Below are 16,237 nucleotides of genomic sequence, written 5' to 3'. Positions count from 1 at the left end.
TTTTGGTATATTATGTGATGGAACTTTCCATTGTTGCTTTTCTTAGGGTTAATTATCAGTAATGGGATCCCTGGGTTAAAAACCAGTTTTGCTGCTTAATTTTATAAAGTTGTGATCAAAAATCCATTATTAAAGTTTCAAATGGGAAAATGTCTTCTGATTAAATGAGTAACAGTCAAAGTTCTTGTATCACCAATATATCAACACAAATCATAACCTGACAAACTGCTAATCTGTAAAACGTGGTTTCTTAAGAAGGAGGATGTTAGCCAACAGCTGTTGAGAAAGTGAGAACTAGTTTTGATATAAGAAGTATTGGCACCATAATGCTTTTTTTCTCTTTTGAAGGAATCTTATATCATTAGACCCAATCTTAATGGCACCTCTAATCTTCACTGTCTCTTTCTTGCTACTTATATTAAGGAGAATGAAGAAATAGTATCCTGAACTTTGCATCAAATGGAGCATATGAAAAATATGGAGAAAAATACAAGTCTGTTTCAGTTGAAATAAATATTTAGATCTTTGTATTTTTGATGACCTTAATAAATATAAAATTGCCTGGAGTGAAAAAAATATTCTAAGGTTGGAATTTTAAATTTTCAGAAATCTTACTTCCATTTTGAGATATGTACAACTCTAGTAAAGACAGTGAGTATAGAAGAGAATACACTGACTGTGTGATCTATGCAACACTTTTAAAGCATGCTGTTTTCATTTCCATGCACTCTTTTATAGATGTGGAGCATGAAATTGCTTTATTTATAATAGAGTTTTTGGTAAAATTATATGCTATTTTTTTTCATGAAGTATATAAACCTATATTCAGTTCCTTTTGTGAATCTTAAGATAATCAGGGACAGAAGAATCAAGATTCCAGTTTTCTTTGAAATCTCAATCATTTTTAGATTTTCTCATTCTTCTCTGTTCTGAGCCTTTTGAGCATATAGCAAGCAAGCAATTTCCAATAGAAATAAATATTCTCTATAGGAATAAATAGATACTTTTGATGGTGTTTACACCAAATCCTCTAAAGCCTAAGAAGAGGAAAGAACATAGGCTCCAAATTCTTGATTTTTTTTTTTAAGTTGAGAACCTACAAATATAAGGAATTTAGTAAAAGACCTTAGAGACTATCTAAGTCCTTTATTCTTTTATATTTTATATTTATATTTATATTTTATTTATATTATATTTAGCTCCTTAGGTGGGATCATTCTTTCTCCAATATAAAAGAATGTTCTTTTCTTAATTTTTTTTTATATTACTGTCATTTTCCAATGACAAATCTAATCCTGAGAGAATTCTTTTTTGTATTAATAAGAACAGTCAAGCAAAACAAAACACATTGGCCTTGTTTACACAGAGAGAGTCCATTCCTCACCTTTCTGCATAGAGATGGTAGGCGTGCTCAAATCATGATTCAGCAGAGTCCTTGTGGTTATTATGTAAATTGTCCTAGATCTTCTCACTTTGTTCTGTCTTAATTCATACAGGTCTTGTTAAGTTTCTCCAAATTCTTCATACTTATAATTTTTAGTGGTGGCAGAATATTTTATTACATGCATATTCCACAGTTTCTTTAGTTATTTCTCTACTGAGGGGCACCAGCTTTCCTTTCTCTTCTAAATTATAGGGATGTGTGTGTGTGCGTGCGCACGTGCTTGCGTCTGCAATTTTTCCTTTTGTCTTTGAAATTTCTATATTACTGTATCCAGAGGTCAAGCTACTTCTTTTTTAAAGTTGAGGATGATGAGCATTGTCTGCTTTAAAAAAAATTTTATCTTGTAACATTTTTTGTCTTTTAAAAATGTGTTTGTTTATATCTTTTCCTGTAATTGGCTGAAGCTTAAGTTGATGCACTGAGGTCCCAAGCACATGAGGCTAAATAGTAATTGGACCATACTCTATTAATATATATACTTGGAGAAAGAATGGCCCTGCCCACTCTTTGTGCAAGTCCTGATGTGTTGTATAGGAAATGAAGATTTTGGTGGGTGGAGGCAGAGGGGCAGGAAGAGAGGCAGGGAGAGACTGCTAGCTGGCTTCCTATTGCAGCTGCACATACTGCATGATCCCCCCTTCACCTCTGATCACCCTTCACCTCTGATCCTTCTTCACCTCTACTAAGAATAAAGATTGAAGATTTTCCCTTAACCTGAATTCCTGACTTCGACTGATTTTAAAATACGCAGTTATCACATTTGGCACCCATTGTGGGGCTGTTTTTCATTCCCTGTGGCAAAACTGTCCATTCATATCTTTTATAAGGCTCAGCTAAGTTAACACTGGGCACTGAAAAGGCAAATCTTTTCATATCCTCCTTATCCAGAGGGATAGAATAGAAAACAATCCTTAATATCTATGACCCAAAGAGGCCATTCTCTAGGCAAATGAGTAAGACATGGAAGTCCAGGCTGAAGAGTTCCCATAGTTTCCATCTGTTCATTCACCTTTCTTAAATCTGTTAACATCCTCTGTTTTCCAGATTTCTTTTTTACAACAAATATGGGGAATCCCAAGGACTTAGAGAAGGGTGTAAGTGTCCTTGGTCAAGCTGCTCCTATACTATATCTAATAAGGCCTGAATTTTATCGCTACCTAAGGGCCACTATTCTATCCACACTGGTGTATCAGTTTTCCATTGGATAGGAACAGGAGAAAGTGTTGGCAAGCCTTCAACAGCAGCCCTGCTTAAAAAACTGAAGTACTCATTTTTAACCCTAATTGCTGTAAAACGTCTCTTCCCCACAGATTGAGGGGGATTTTTTCAACTATAAAAGGAGTAAAAACTCCTGTTTTGCCTTCAAAAGTCCATCTCATAGAGGCAGCACTAACTTCAGCTGCTATTGATCCTCTTACGCCAGACATGTAGGTGTCTGCTTTAATCTTTGGCCAGTGACTGGGCCAATTGGCACCTCTGATGACTGTACGATCTGCACCTGTGTCTACCAATCCTTCTAATGGTAGGCCATTTATATAGATCGTGAGCATAGGTCGGTCAGTTGTTACAGCTGCTGTCCAGTATATTGCTGGATTTTGTGATCTGGAATCAGAATCTGGGTGACTATCACTAAGTTGCTTATTAGTATTCTGTATGAGTAAACCTGATGCTGCTACTTTTCCTGGGTGATAATTCACACATTGTCTGCCTGTATTGGTGACTGGGATATTATCTACACATTCCCCAGTTTCCCACATCAGTGTGTGGATGGACACTGTTTTATAAGTACAAAAAGGAGGTGAAATGATCAAGCCTTACTGTGCCTGGAGACAAGGGATCCAGAGGCTGAAGAAGAACAGACTTCACCTCTCCAGGGGGTGTCTCAGTTGTCTCAGCTGCATACAGCTCTATTCTCCCTAATTGTAATCCCTTTCTCCCATCATATGGCTTCCTGGCTGATTGGTCATGTCTGGGTATTGGACTTCTAGGCACTCTCTGGGTGCACCATTGGCTGCCATCATGCCTCAAGTGTTTTTTGCCTGGGGCCCTGGGGCTGGGCCCCTCATCCCGTTTTTCTGAACCTGTCTACATTCTGAAGCTCAGTGGAAGCCTCTGTTGCATTTTGGACGTATTGGGTCTTGTTCTCCCACTCTGTTTTCTCACTCTGCCTCTATACCAACATTGAGCTTTCAGATGCCCTACTTTACCACACTGAAAGCATTGACGAGTCTTTCTGGAAGTCCCTTTTGCAATCTAGTCATAGGAGCGGCTGGATGCTGGGGGGGAGGTGCTGGTGCTGTCACTGTCTGTTCCCTTCTCTCTCTCTCTCTCTCTCTCTCTCTCTCTCTCTCTCTCTCTCCCCCCTCCCCACTACCCCTCTTCCCTCTATCAGGGAGGGTGGAGTTGATGGAGAGTCAATTACCTGCTCCTTAGGTGGGATCATTCTTTCTCCAAGCATATATATTAATAGAGTATGGTCTAATTACTATTTAGCCTCACATGCTTGGGACCTCAGTGCATCAACTCGAGCTTCAGCCCATTACATTTTCCCTTCTCTACCCAGAGAACTATATCAAAGAATAAAAAAAAAAAAGACAAAAATGCAATTCAGTACAATGTACCAATACATCAACACAAGCTTGTAATATATATTATACTTATAGTCTTCTATTTTTTTCAAAATTGGGGGGAAGAAAATGTGTTATATAAAATATTTAGCATTTTGGAAACTAAAAGTTGAATAGCGTTATATGAATAACTTTTCCTTTTATTATTATTACATGAAAATATAATTTTTAAAAAGTTTTTCAAGTCCTTGGAAGAAATATGCAAAAAATACAATGTTTTTCTTTTGGGCCAAAAGGAATAAAATTTAAAATAGAATTTTTCTTTTCTTTTCTTTTCTTTTCTTTCTTTCTTTTTTTTTTTTTAAACTTATATCTACTGATGGTTCAACTACTAGTAGTTTTTATAAATATACCTAAGAAACTAGATCAGATCTGTGTTGGGGAAATAGAGAAAGAAAGTAGCTAATAAACAAGTATTATTATTATTTAGAAAGCTATGATTGGCAACAAGTCTCAGGGTTCTCTTGCTGGCATCACTAATAGTCTGGCACTTGTTCATTAGCTTCTCGTGCCTGGTACACACTCTGACCATGTTTTATTAGACTTGGAACTGTCTCAACAAACTTGACATTTAAATGAACATTTTTTGCATGGTGTGCTTACTTAGACAGAAAACTTGGACACTTTGAGCAGTTGTCTGTCAGCATCTTAAATCCTGATCAGATTCATTGGCATTAAAAGCACCTGAATAAGTCAATACTGAGGGTAGTTGTTTGTAACAAGTCAAGAAACTTTTTATTATTTATATGAAACTAATAAATATCCATGTAAATTTGTCTTTTCCATGTTTCGCTTTTTCTCTATAAATGGTTTGCCGATACTTTTTTTTTAACATGTGCTTATTGTTACTATTCTTTTTCCCTTCCCAAATCAGCTCTAACAAGTAAAGTCAAGCAAAACAAGTCAGCTCTTCAGTCCCTTTGAGAATATTCTCTTAACTCTGTGCCCACTGGTGCCCCTCTATACTGAGAGACAGGGGTGTTTGCCATCAGAGTTTCTGAAATCTTTCTTAGTCACAGAAATGAAAATGTTCTACAAGATTAGTTTCCCCATGTGTGCTGCCTATCCCAGGTTTCTTGATGGCATGGTGTAATATTCTATCAAGAGACTCCTGGACCAGAGAATCTACTCCCCTTAACAATTCTCCTTTCTTGCAAAGAGCACAATTACATATATTTTTGTTTGTGTGGAATCTTCTTCCTATCTTTTGTGTCCTTGGGATGCGTTTCATAAATTTTAGGTAAACGATTACTGAAGTTTTGAGGAAAAATATTGTTACTATGTTCAAATATCTGAAGGATTGTGAAAGAGGGATTGGACTATCTGCTTGACTCCAAAAGGCATCAATGACTGGAAGTTGTAGGGAAATAGATTTCATTCAACTCAGCAAAAGTAACAACTTCATATACATATTATTTTAAAAAAAAATATTTATTAAAACAATAGTGAATATCAGGTCAACCAAAAAACCTTGCTTAATAACTCCTGTGCATAAAACATTATGAATTTTCCTTCATTTCCCCATAAATCTCTATCAGATTCTTTGCCCATTCATTCTTACTCAGTTTTCCTCTTATCTGCTATTACTAGTTTGCATGTATCCTATCTTTTGAGATGTGTCTTTTAAATTTTGCATTTCATAATGGTCTTTCCTAATTACTTTGTATTCCTCATTTATGTTAGTTTTAATATTTTTACATTGTTCCCTTAGACTAATGAATCACAATTTAAATATTTAATTATTCCCTTGTTTTTGGAAATTTAAGTTGCTTCAAATCTTTTCCTATTACATATAATGCTGCTAAGTAAATTTTTGGATAAAATCTTTTAAAAAATTATTTCTGTAATTCAGTTGTTTGGGGTAAGCGAGGGTATTTCCAACAATGGAATTATTAGGTCAAAGATTATGATAAGTTTTCTGATGTATGGTTAATTTCCATTATACTTTTCTTTTTCTTTTAAAAATTAAATTAAATTTTGAGGGGTTACATTTTTAAGTTCTGAACTGTCTCCCTCCCTTCCTTCTCACTCCCTCCCTTCTTTCACTACTTGACACAAATACATATATATTTTTTCACATTTATATATATTGCTATGCATACATTATGTTCATATGTCTATTGGTTCTTTCTCTGGAGGTGAATAGAGCATCTTTCTTCAATTTGTCTTTTGTAATTGATTTGAGTGTTTATACTATGCAGAATAACTGTCATTCACAATCATTCATTGAATAATATTGCTGTTATTGTATATAGCATTTTTTTGATTCTAAACTCATTTCACTCTTCATTATTTCATGCAAGTCTTTGTTTTTCTAAAATCAACCTGCTTATCCTTTCTTAAAGCAAAGTAGTATTCTATCACAGCCCTATACCACAACTTGTTTAGCCATTCCCTTGATATTGATATCTATTCCTTCAGCATCTAGTTTTTTATTACCACAAAAAGGGAGTTACCATCAATATATTAGAACATAATCCCTATTAATTTCCAGAAGGAACTTTGACAATTAAGAATTGTCCCAAAGTGGAATGGGCTACTTGGGAAGTTAGTGAGTTCCTTGTCGTTAGAGGTTTTCAAAAAGAGACTAATTGTGGGTCACACAGCTAGGAAGTGTCCAAGACCAGAAGGAATAATGAAAAGGGACATGCTTTAGTCTAGGCCTGATTTCCATCAGCAGCCTTGCAGTCTTTTTGGGTATGAGATTTTCTTTAAATGTAAAAAAGTCTGATGGACTCATGGTAAGTTGTAATATGATTAGCTGTTGTTTGAGAAGATATGTGCCTGAATATGGGCCTTTTGCAAATGATTTCTGAAAGCCTTTCCAAACTCTAAGATACTTCATATAGAAAGGATGACTTATTTGGCATGCTGAGTTAATTTCCCAAGACAGCTGTGAGGTCAGTTCAAGGTCCAACCTATCTGATGTTTTCGGTCTGACAGGAAGTCTCCCAAAGGTAAGCAGATTGCACAGAGTCACCTCAACAGTCAGTGTGGGTAGCACCTTCCAAGAAGACTGGGAGAATCCTCGAGGCACCGTGGCCACTAGTTATTTCTCTTCCTGCCTAGAAAATGTAAAAATTGTAGTTTACTTCTTAGGTCACTAAATATTCTCTTCTTTATTTTTGAGTTTTGTATATGAGGCATGAGTTGCTAAGCCTCCAGTAAAAGGTAAAGAATAGCACATGAGATGTGAAAATATTCAGCTTTTCAAGGAATTTTTCAGATTGCTATTTGTAAATTCATAGAAATGTATATAACTAATTTTAAGGGGGAAACATTAATATTATATGAAAAATTCTATCTTGTTAACTTATTTTGATACCATGTTTCCCATCAAAAGAGGTTTTATTTTCTCATTCAAAAAATGGAATACAATAGATAAGCTGGCTTGTTTAAACAAACTTGGTTAAGTTGTTGAATTAAAAATCAACCAAAAATAACTTACGGTACAGCATCCAAGAGAAAGTTAAGGGTTTGTGAAAGGATTATATTTGGTGCTAGATTTTAGGTTTTTTGTTTTTAAGTACATCTGTAAAGGGGGCTATCTCATTTATACTTATGAAAAATGACTTCACAAAGCTGATAAGGTGATAATTAAGTGGCATGACTGTTAGTAATGAAGCTATAAGAAAAATCCCAAATCTGTCAGAATTTATACATTTAAATAAATACATCCCTCTAAAAAGGGAGTTTCAAAACTATTTCATGCAGTGACAGCATCATGAGAATAAATGTAAAACTGTCCAAGGTGACTCTCTTAACTTTGACACATACTGTTGGAGTGTGTGCAAGTCATTCTTCAGTTTCCTCCTATATAAAAATGCCAATAGTACTTGAATTTATTTCCTACTTTCAGGGTTAATTTGGGGTAAGTTTTTTTTTTTTTTTTTTTTTTAAATAAAACTTAAAGCATTTTGCAAGTATAAATTTCTGTTTTGAAACAATATTCATTCTGGTGTGTTGGTTTAAAAAATCAGTTACCTAATTAATCAAATCAATATGCTTTATTAAATGTTTTCAACGTACCAGGCCCTGTGAGCTTTGTCATTTTAAAATTCATTTCTCAATTTTTTAGTTTTTGAATAGTTTGCTTTTTAGAGTGAGAATTCATATTTTGAAATGCATTCACTGGTGTTTTAAATAACTAGACTTCCAGTTTTACTAGACTATGTTTCTTGAATTGTATTATACTAGTGATTGTTTTATTGTTGTTTAGCCATTTTTCAGTTGCATTCGACTCTTTGCAACCTCATTTGGGGTTTTCTTGGCACAGATACTGGAGTAATTTGCCATTTTCTTCTCCAGATCATTTTACAGATGAGGAAACTGAGGCAAATTAGATTAAATCAGTGAATTGCCCAAAGTCACGCAGCTAGGAAGTGTCTGAGACCGGAAGTGAACACAGGTTTTCCTGTCTCCAGGTCCAGTTAGACTAACTTTTGTGCTACTGAGGGTGCTTAGTGATGGTTTTACCTGCTTTGATATCGTCTTTTGCCATGTTTTTATCTACCATGTTTTTGTTTCATATTTTAATGTCTTTAACTCAACATGCCACTCTTTATAGTTCCTCCCAAAACTTTGTAACCAATGCCTTATAGGAACTGGCTCTTTATTCAAGACTTTAAAATTGGAAGTATTTGAAATATTCTGTAGCAACACTTAATTTGTAATTTAGTCATACAAGTTATTGCTAATCGAATACTCTTCTACTCTGTTGCATTTGTCTCCAAATGTGTGGAAAGTGTTTAAGCAGTAGCTTGGGGATAATTTGAAATCATCTATGAAGTAAGTATATATTCTTCTATACATTGTTTTGTTGTTTTAAAAAGTAGAGACGTTGCCAGATAAAATCTGCCCTCTATATAGTTTAGTTCCCCAGTTTAAAGCACAGAATTTTTACATAGCAGAATTTATGAGGGGAAATGGTCATAGAGGTACTGAAAGGCAAAATGCAAAGGAAATTTCATCAATTTTTTAAAAGGGAAAACATTAGAAGCTCGGTATTTTATTTTCATCCTATGGTTTATTGATGGTCCTAGAAACAAAGAAAGAAAACCCTGTTTCTTGGTTGCCAATGGAAAATTTTTTCTACTCACACTCTCCCTTATTTATTTGGGAAGGGTAACCCTAATGCCCCTTTGTCTAGTACCTTTTTCTTTTTTTTTTTAAATTTTTTTTTATTTTTTTATTTTTATTTAATAGCCTTTTATTTACAGGATATATGCATGGGTAACTTTACAGCATTAACAATTGCCAAACCTCTTGTTCCAATTTTTCACCTCTTACCCCCCCCCCCCTCCCCTAGACGGCAGGATGACCAGTAGATGTTAAATACATTAAAATATAAATTAGATACACAATAAGTATACATGACCAAAACGTTATTTTGCTGTGGTACCTTTTTCTTAATTATTTGACATTAAAATTATTTGGAAATAATGAATTATCCTAATAAAATTATTTTTCTTTAGCATCTCAAGTTTCTTTTTTTCATTGGATCATGGGTTTTTAGATTTAGAGTTGAAGGGACCTTAAATAATTTTCTAGTCCAATGCCTTATTTTTACAGATGAGAAAACTTAGACCACAGACAACAAACAGACAAGTTTAATAACTTTCCCAAGCTCATCCATGTAATCAGGCGACAAAGCTAGGATGCAAACCTCAAACCCATATCTGTGGCCTATAAACCCAGGCCATTTTTTTTTTTCCATTTTTCACATTTTAAGCAAGTTGCGAACTACTTTTGTTTTTGTTACCAAATAAAATAGTTTTCTAACATCTACTTAAAAGGATAAATAAAATATTTCATGGAATGGGGGCCATTTTTAAAGAAGATAGTACTTTAGTACTCATACTGAGAATTTAGTTGTTATATGGAAAACTAAATATTGAGAAACAATTTGTTTCAAAATTTTTTAATTCTCTGTATCCTATTTGGCATCTTTCAATAACTTTTACTTTTTAAGTTTTGTATCAGTATATGGCATACTTTTTCAGGGCATTTCAAAATTAGGAAAAATTGTTTAAAAAACCTGGCTTTCCCTTCTACTCAATGCCTGATTGGGTACATGGCTACCTTCCATTCATATTAATGAATTTCTCTATACATAGGCTACTAATCAGTGGAACCATATTTATCTCCAAGCTTGACATGATAGCAAAATGAAAATTATTCTATTGATTTTCCTTGTATACCTTGAAAAATTTCCAAGTTCATTTTTTAATGAAAATGATTTTTAATACTATACTTTTACTTCGTTTTTTTTCTTTTAGTATTCATTATTACTATAATTTTGGACATTTAGTTTTTGGGGGCGCAGTCATGTGGAAGGATTAGTTTAAGGTTATTCAAGTTGTTATTGTGTTACAGCAGGGGATTGGGTCAAAGTGACCTTCCAACTCTAAGTTTTATATTTCTTTGCTATGATTTTCTTTTATTCCCTTGGGATGCATGTTTTAGCAGCAACATTTTCCAGGATACTTTGTGATTATTGAAACGTGAGTACCTCTTTTGGATTTCTGCTTGAATTGTCTTCTCATTTCTAAAAGACTTTTCTTAAATGGTGCTCAGAACTCAGTGTTTTAGTCAATTATTATGGTGCTCCAAAATGTTGGTTATAGCAATGTAACAACCCATCTATACCAGTCTCTTTACCACTTTAGTCAAACATTTCAAAAAACATTTATTGAGCTTCTATTTCATTTTCAAAAATCTTTCCAACAGCTATTTTGAATCTTTATTTTGGAATTTTCTTCTTTAATTGCAAAACAGAATGTTAATTACATTTAGTGATTTTAGTTTGTCAGTTTTGCTTATTGAAACAGTGCTGATTGTTTTGCCTTTCTAGTTCACCAAAAATAATCTGCGTGCTAAAGTTTAAATTTTTAAAATGTAAATCCTATATTTATATTTCATTTGAAAATCTGCATTTTTATTTTCCTTTTGTGCTTTGACATAATATTCATTTACTAGTTGGTTTCACTAATGTGTTCTGTAACTCTTCAGACTTTTTTGTCTGTTAATGGTGTTATGATAGATTCTTTTGGTGGTCTGATTTTGTTATTCTGATTCTAGTGAATTAATATTAATCAAATTATTAAGGGCCAATATATTTAATTATAGCATAACATCTTCAACTTGATTGTAAGATTAAAGAAATTCATAATATTAAAGAAATAAATTTGTGATATTTTCATTTTGATAATTTAAAACATGGTAAAATGTTTTCAAATGAGTTAGAAGTTACTGTTCTAGGTCTATTTTTATCATATTCCATATTAGTAAAAAATGAAACTTGTTCATACTGAAAAAAACATTTTTAAAAAGATTCTTGAGGAGATAAAATACTTTATGAAAAATACATATTTAAAAACTCATAGCTGGGGCCTAATGTGTTTTTAGTGTGCCTTGAATCTGTGGAGCAGCACACAATCCAATAACTATATAAATATAGGGCTTTTTTCCACTCCATTTCCGATCCAACATTTATTGAGCATTTGCTGTTACATATATATATATATATATATATATATATATTGCAGTATTCTTATTTACTGGTGTAATTAATTAAAATTACCCAAATTTTTAGGGGACTCTAAAGATGCAATGGCTGTTTTAAAAGGTAGAGTTTGACAGTGCAATGAGAGGTGCAATGGCCTGGAGGTGATTTGTTGATTTCTTATTATCTGTTTTATGACAAATTTCTTAAAATATAAGTCATCATCTTTTGCTTTTCCACTGGATAACAGATTCTCTCTTAGCAAGATCTGTCTGATTGAGGAGCCACGCAATAGGGTTTGTGTTAGGGCACACCAAAGGTTGCCCAATGATAGAAGGCCTGCTCATGGGTTTCTTTGAAGAAGATAACTTTATTCTTCTGAGAAGTTAATTTATATGATTGTAACAATTTTAGAAACTAGTATAGTTAAATGTATCACATTTTTAACTTGTTTTCTTCTAACTAGACTAGGCAATTGATCTTTTTAATTTAACTTTACATAGATAAAATGACTAATTGTCAAGTAGAATGAAATAAAATTGCTCCTTAGTACTATTATTAGTTACCAAATATAGAAACAAAACAAATCAGTTTGATATTATTGGTCAAATTTTTCTTAATGCTTACAAGTACAAAGTCACTAACATATCCTATCCCTTTCATTTTACTTCTAGCATAACCTTTTTTCCTTTTGGTGCTGAGCATCCTCATAAATCCAGAATTTAAGAAGGACCTCAGGGGCCATCTAGACCATCCTATTCATTAAAGGAAAGGAATATTAAAAATTCTTTACAGAGGAAAACGCCCAGTGACAGAATTGGGCCTTGAGTAAAATGTCTTTTTTTTACTGATTAAACTTTGCTGGAAATAGTATTTACAAATGCAGTCCATCCAATTCAGTTCATTCTCTAGTTTAAACTTGGGCATCTGATCAGACTATATCAGTTTTATCTTTCCATATTGAGGGTATGAAACGGTGGTGGGGAGAAGCAGGGGCAGGCTGATTCCTTTATAGATTACCAAATTAAGTGTTGACTTTGAAGCAAGTAGTGAGTGTATTCTAGTTTGCTTTTATGTGTCCTTTGAAGTCACCCTGTTTCATTAGATACAGTATAATAATTAGTGTCTCTTACAGGCTACATTCAGTCTTTGTCATATAAAAAATTAATGTGATAAGACAAATGAGAGGAGTTTCTTTCCATCTGTATATCTTTTGACTTAATATTTCAGGACCAGGCTTGGAGTATGTTCCAGATTCAGGGTACAAGAAAAGTAAACAGAACCTACACTATCTTCTACACCTGTATTTTGGAATATCTGATAAGGCTAATTTTAGCAATTGCAAGCCGGAGGATGTTTCCACCAGGATGGCAGCGGCTCCAGTAAACACCCAATCCCCAGATGGTGCCTCCCTGTCCTGGCCCATCACAACAGTTTTAAAACCAGCTTGGTTTTTTTGTTTGTTTTTTTTAACAGGGGAGCCAGTGTAACTCCTTCAAGACTGGAGTGACACTCTGCATCTGCATCTGCCTCATGTGAGTTATCATTTTGGCAGCAGCACTTTGCCTAGGCTCAAACCTCTATAGAGGTTGGCCTTTTCTTTTTCAGGAAGCCTATAAAACTGCTACACATATGTCTTGGCAGCAAAGGTAAAAAGTGCATGAGGGTTCCAAACTTCCCTGCACAACTTCCTGCTCATTCCAAGGGGGCTTTCTCTTCTAACACAGGTCCTGCCTGTCTATATAATCAGTGATTACTCCTGACAGTCTGAGGGTCCACCTCCAGAGCTTTAGTTGATTTTTTTCATTCTTTTCCCCCCAAGAAAATTGTGGAAGAAACAGTTCTCTTTAATATTAAATATATCTCTAAATTGTGCTATCAATAATTATAGAGTCAGCAATATCTTTTAAGTGCTATCAGTAACTTCAGCTTTCAGAGCTTTGGCTGTTCTCTTTATAGTGGAGTTATGTAATATGAGAACACTGTGTGCTGCTTTAGTGGCTGAAACATTTCTCTGTTTTGGAACTTGGGGCCCTGAAAATAACTTGTCCTTTTGTCTTTGGGATCTGGGCCCATTGGGGTAGGCCTGAGGACCCTCTTTAAAGAAGAATAAATGAGCAGGGAATCTGTGATGATTATATTTAGCTTCAGGCCTTGGGCTGCTTTTTGCAGGCACAAAAAGGTCAGACTCTAACAATTGGGCTTGAGGCTGAACACCATTTATTTGCTCCCAGCCTGTAAGAAGAGTCGAAACTCGAGCCCCTGCAGCTGTGCAGAAGCATACATCCCTGCAGTCTGTGCATGGCAAGCCTTGAATAGGTGGCATTCCCTGTGCCCTACAAATGGCTGAGGCTGTTTTCCCAGGGACTGGGATGAAAAGGGATTTTAAAATATTTTTAGGAAGCGGTTTAAGGGCATATTTACTTGGTTTCAAGAGTAAAGGGTCTTTTCATTACCACATTTCTGCAACCAGGATAGCAAATGGTGATCTAAACATACTCTCTGAAAGCAGTGATGGAAGGATAAACTCTTTCCTGTGCTCTATATTGCTGAACTTGGAGCAGTCTCTCCAGCACCCTTCTTGCCCCAAGGCATATTTACACTGTGTGTTTCTCAAGTAGACAGTTTAATGACTGAGTAGTCATGTTACTGAAATGACTATCTGGGCAGCGGGTAAGGGAAATGTCAATAGCTTGTAGTTCATACTGATTAATATAGTGCTTGCTGAAATGAAGAGGGTTGTCAAGATGGAACTTGGACTCTCTACACTCAAAATCCATTCCCACCTGTGACTAATTAAAGTAAAGTTTACTTTGGACAGTGTTAGAGTAATTGGAGAACTGTGTGTTTTCACCACCAAGGATCTAATCTGATGTCTCCACTGTGATAGCTTTGTGCACTCTACAATCTTTCTTTGACAGTAGTGGACTTCATTGGAAAGACCACTTGATTGAAAATCAGGAGAGCTGGATTCTGGTGCCAACTCAGATCTTTACTTGCATTGTGTTTTTAGGTCAGTAATTTACCATCTCTGAGCTTTATTTTTCTTAGCTGCAGAATGGGGAAACTTATCATTTGTCCCTTTGAAGTGTATTGAGTTGCATGGGAAGAAAAGGGTCTATATAAAATTAAGGCATTTATATGAAATGGCTTTTTCAGGAAAAGTCTTAGACAGAAAATTTTGCCCTTTATGAAATGAACTATTCTTTTTATACAGTATGCAATGCTTTTCTTCCTGTTGTTTTTAGGAATTGTGTTTTAAAATTGTAGTTTGAAGGTGTGAGGATTTCTTGTTTTGTTTTGACATCCCTGAGGAAAGTTACTGGTTTTTATTCCAAACTATTTCAAAAAAGGCTGGGTTTTAATCAGCAATCATTCCATCATTCTGTAATTACCCAGCTCCCTAATTTAAGAGCCATAGTAATTTTAGAGAGTGAACATGGGCAATGACATGTAAAAGTAATTAGTTTTTTCCTGGAGAGTTTATGAAAAGCAGTTGTTGAAAAAAATTTAGTACAGATCAAATCCTATTAAAATGAATTCCATAGCATTGCAGAATTAGAACTTTTTTTTTTAAAAAATTGTATTGCAGTTTTGTTGTATCACAATAAATAGATTGTGAGACAGAGCCTTTTTGTTTTGTAGAACTGTTGTAATGGGATTTGATCCATACTTGGGGCAGCAGGATGCCTTATAATATTCCAAAAGTTCCCTTAGAGTTATATTAGTCAGTGATTTCCTCGTACCTTTGATATTGGAGACTTTAAATATCTTCTCAAGGTAGTGTTGTGCTAAGGCAAAAAAAATCTAACAGAATGTCAACTTAACCTACCTAAACATAGAGGGCTTCAAATTTAAAATGTAATTGGGTAAAAAAAATTTCAGATAGTTTTGCAAGTGACAGCAGATAGTAGGGCACTATTAAGATCCTGGTAGACAGAAAAAGAGACTAGTAAGTAGTCTCCCCTTTGTCATTTGCACTTTGGAGAAGAGAGAGACCCAAGATCTGTCTGATAGTTTGAGTTTCCATTTTTTCAATGGATACCCCAGTATGACTTTTGTGATAGTGGGGAGAGGGAGGGGAAAAGAGAGACACAAATTAAAATTTCATCATGAACAAGCAGAATGAACCAAACTGAAAAATTGGTCAGGAGAGTGGGATAAAATAATGTAATAGTAGTCAGAAGCAATCTGTGATCAACAGTAATCTAACTAGTGGTATCATGAGACTACATAGAGTTATTCTACTTTTCTCATATCCACTTAAGGAACTAACAGATTTATATGTTTATTGGTATCATCTCCGCTAATCTATTTCTGCAAGCCCTTTATGAGGAGTATTAATTTGTTGTACCTTCTCATCCCCTTAGACCATCATTGCATCATGACATCACCTCCTTTCATTGATTATTTTTTAAGTTTACATGGCCATGGGAAATCCAACTCTCCTACATTTCCCTACTACTATATCAAACTGTCAGTGCTGATCCCAATTTGCAAAAATTAGACTGCTTTTTTAAAATCATGGTTTATGAAAGAATATATCACATGTTTTATCATTTGTGGACTACTTGCTTGTCTGACTCTACTATTTATATAATGGAGTGATGCCTGCCTAAACATCCCATTTGGAGGAGAACTATTTAAAGGAACAATATTTTC

General features: G+C 34.5%; 1 protein-coding gene across 4 annotated transcripts in view; it reads left to right on the top strand.

The window, feature by feature from the left end:
- Nucleotides 1-16,237, top strand: part of NT5C2 (5'-nucleotidase, cytosolic II) — a 111,699-nt gene that overhangs the window by 63,965 nt on the left and 31,497 nt on the right. The gene's annotated exons all lie outside the window — the stretch shown is intronic.

The sequence above is a fragment of the Sarcophilus harrisii genome, chromosome 2 (assembly GCF_902635505.1).
Source record: "Sarcophilus harrisii chromosome 2, mSarHar1.11, whole genome shotgun sequence".
In the NCBI taxonomy this organism is placed as follows: Eukaryota; Metazoa; Chordata; class Mammalia; order Dasyuromorphia; family Dasyuridae; genus Sarcophilus; species Sarcophilus harrisii.
Note: the sequence above shows the minus strand (reverse complement) of the source record. Positions and strands in the feature narration are given on the sequence as shown.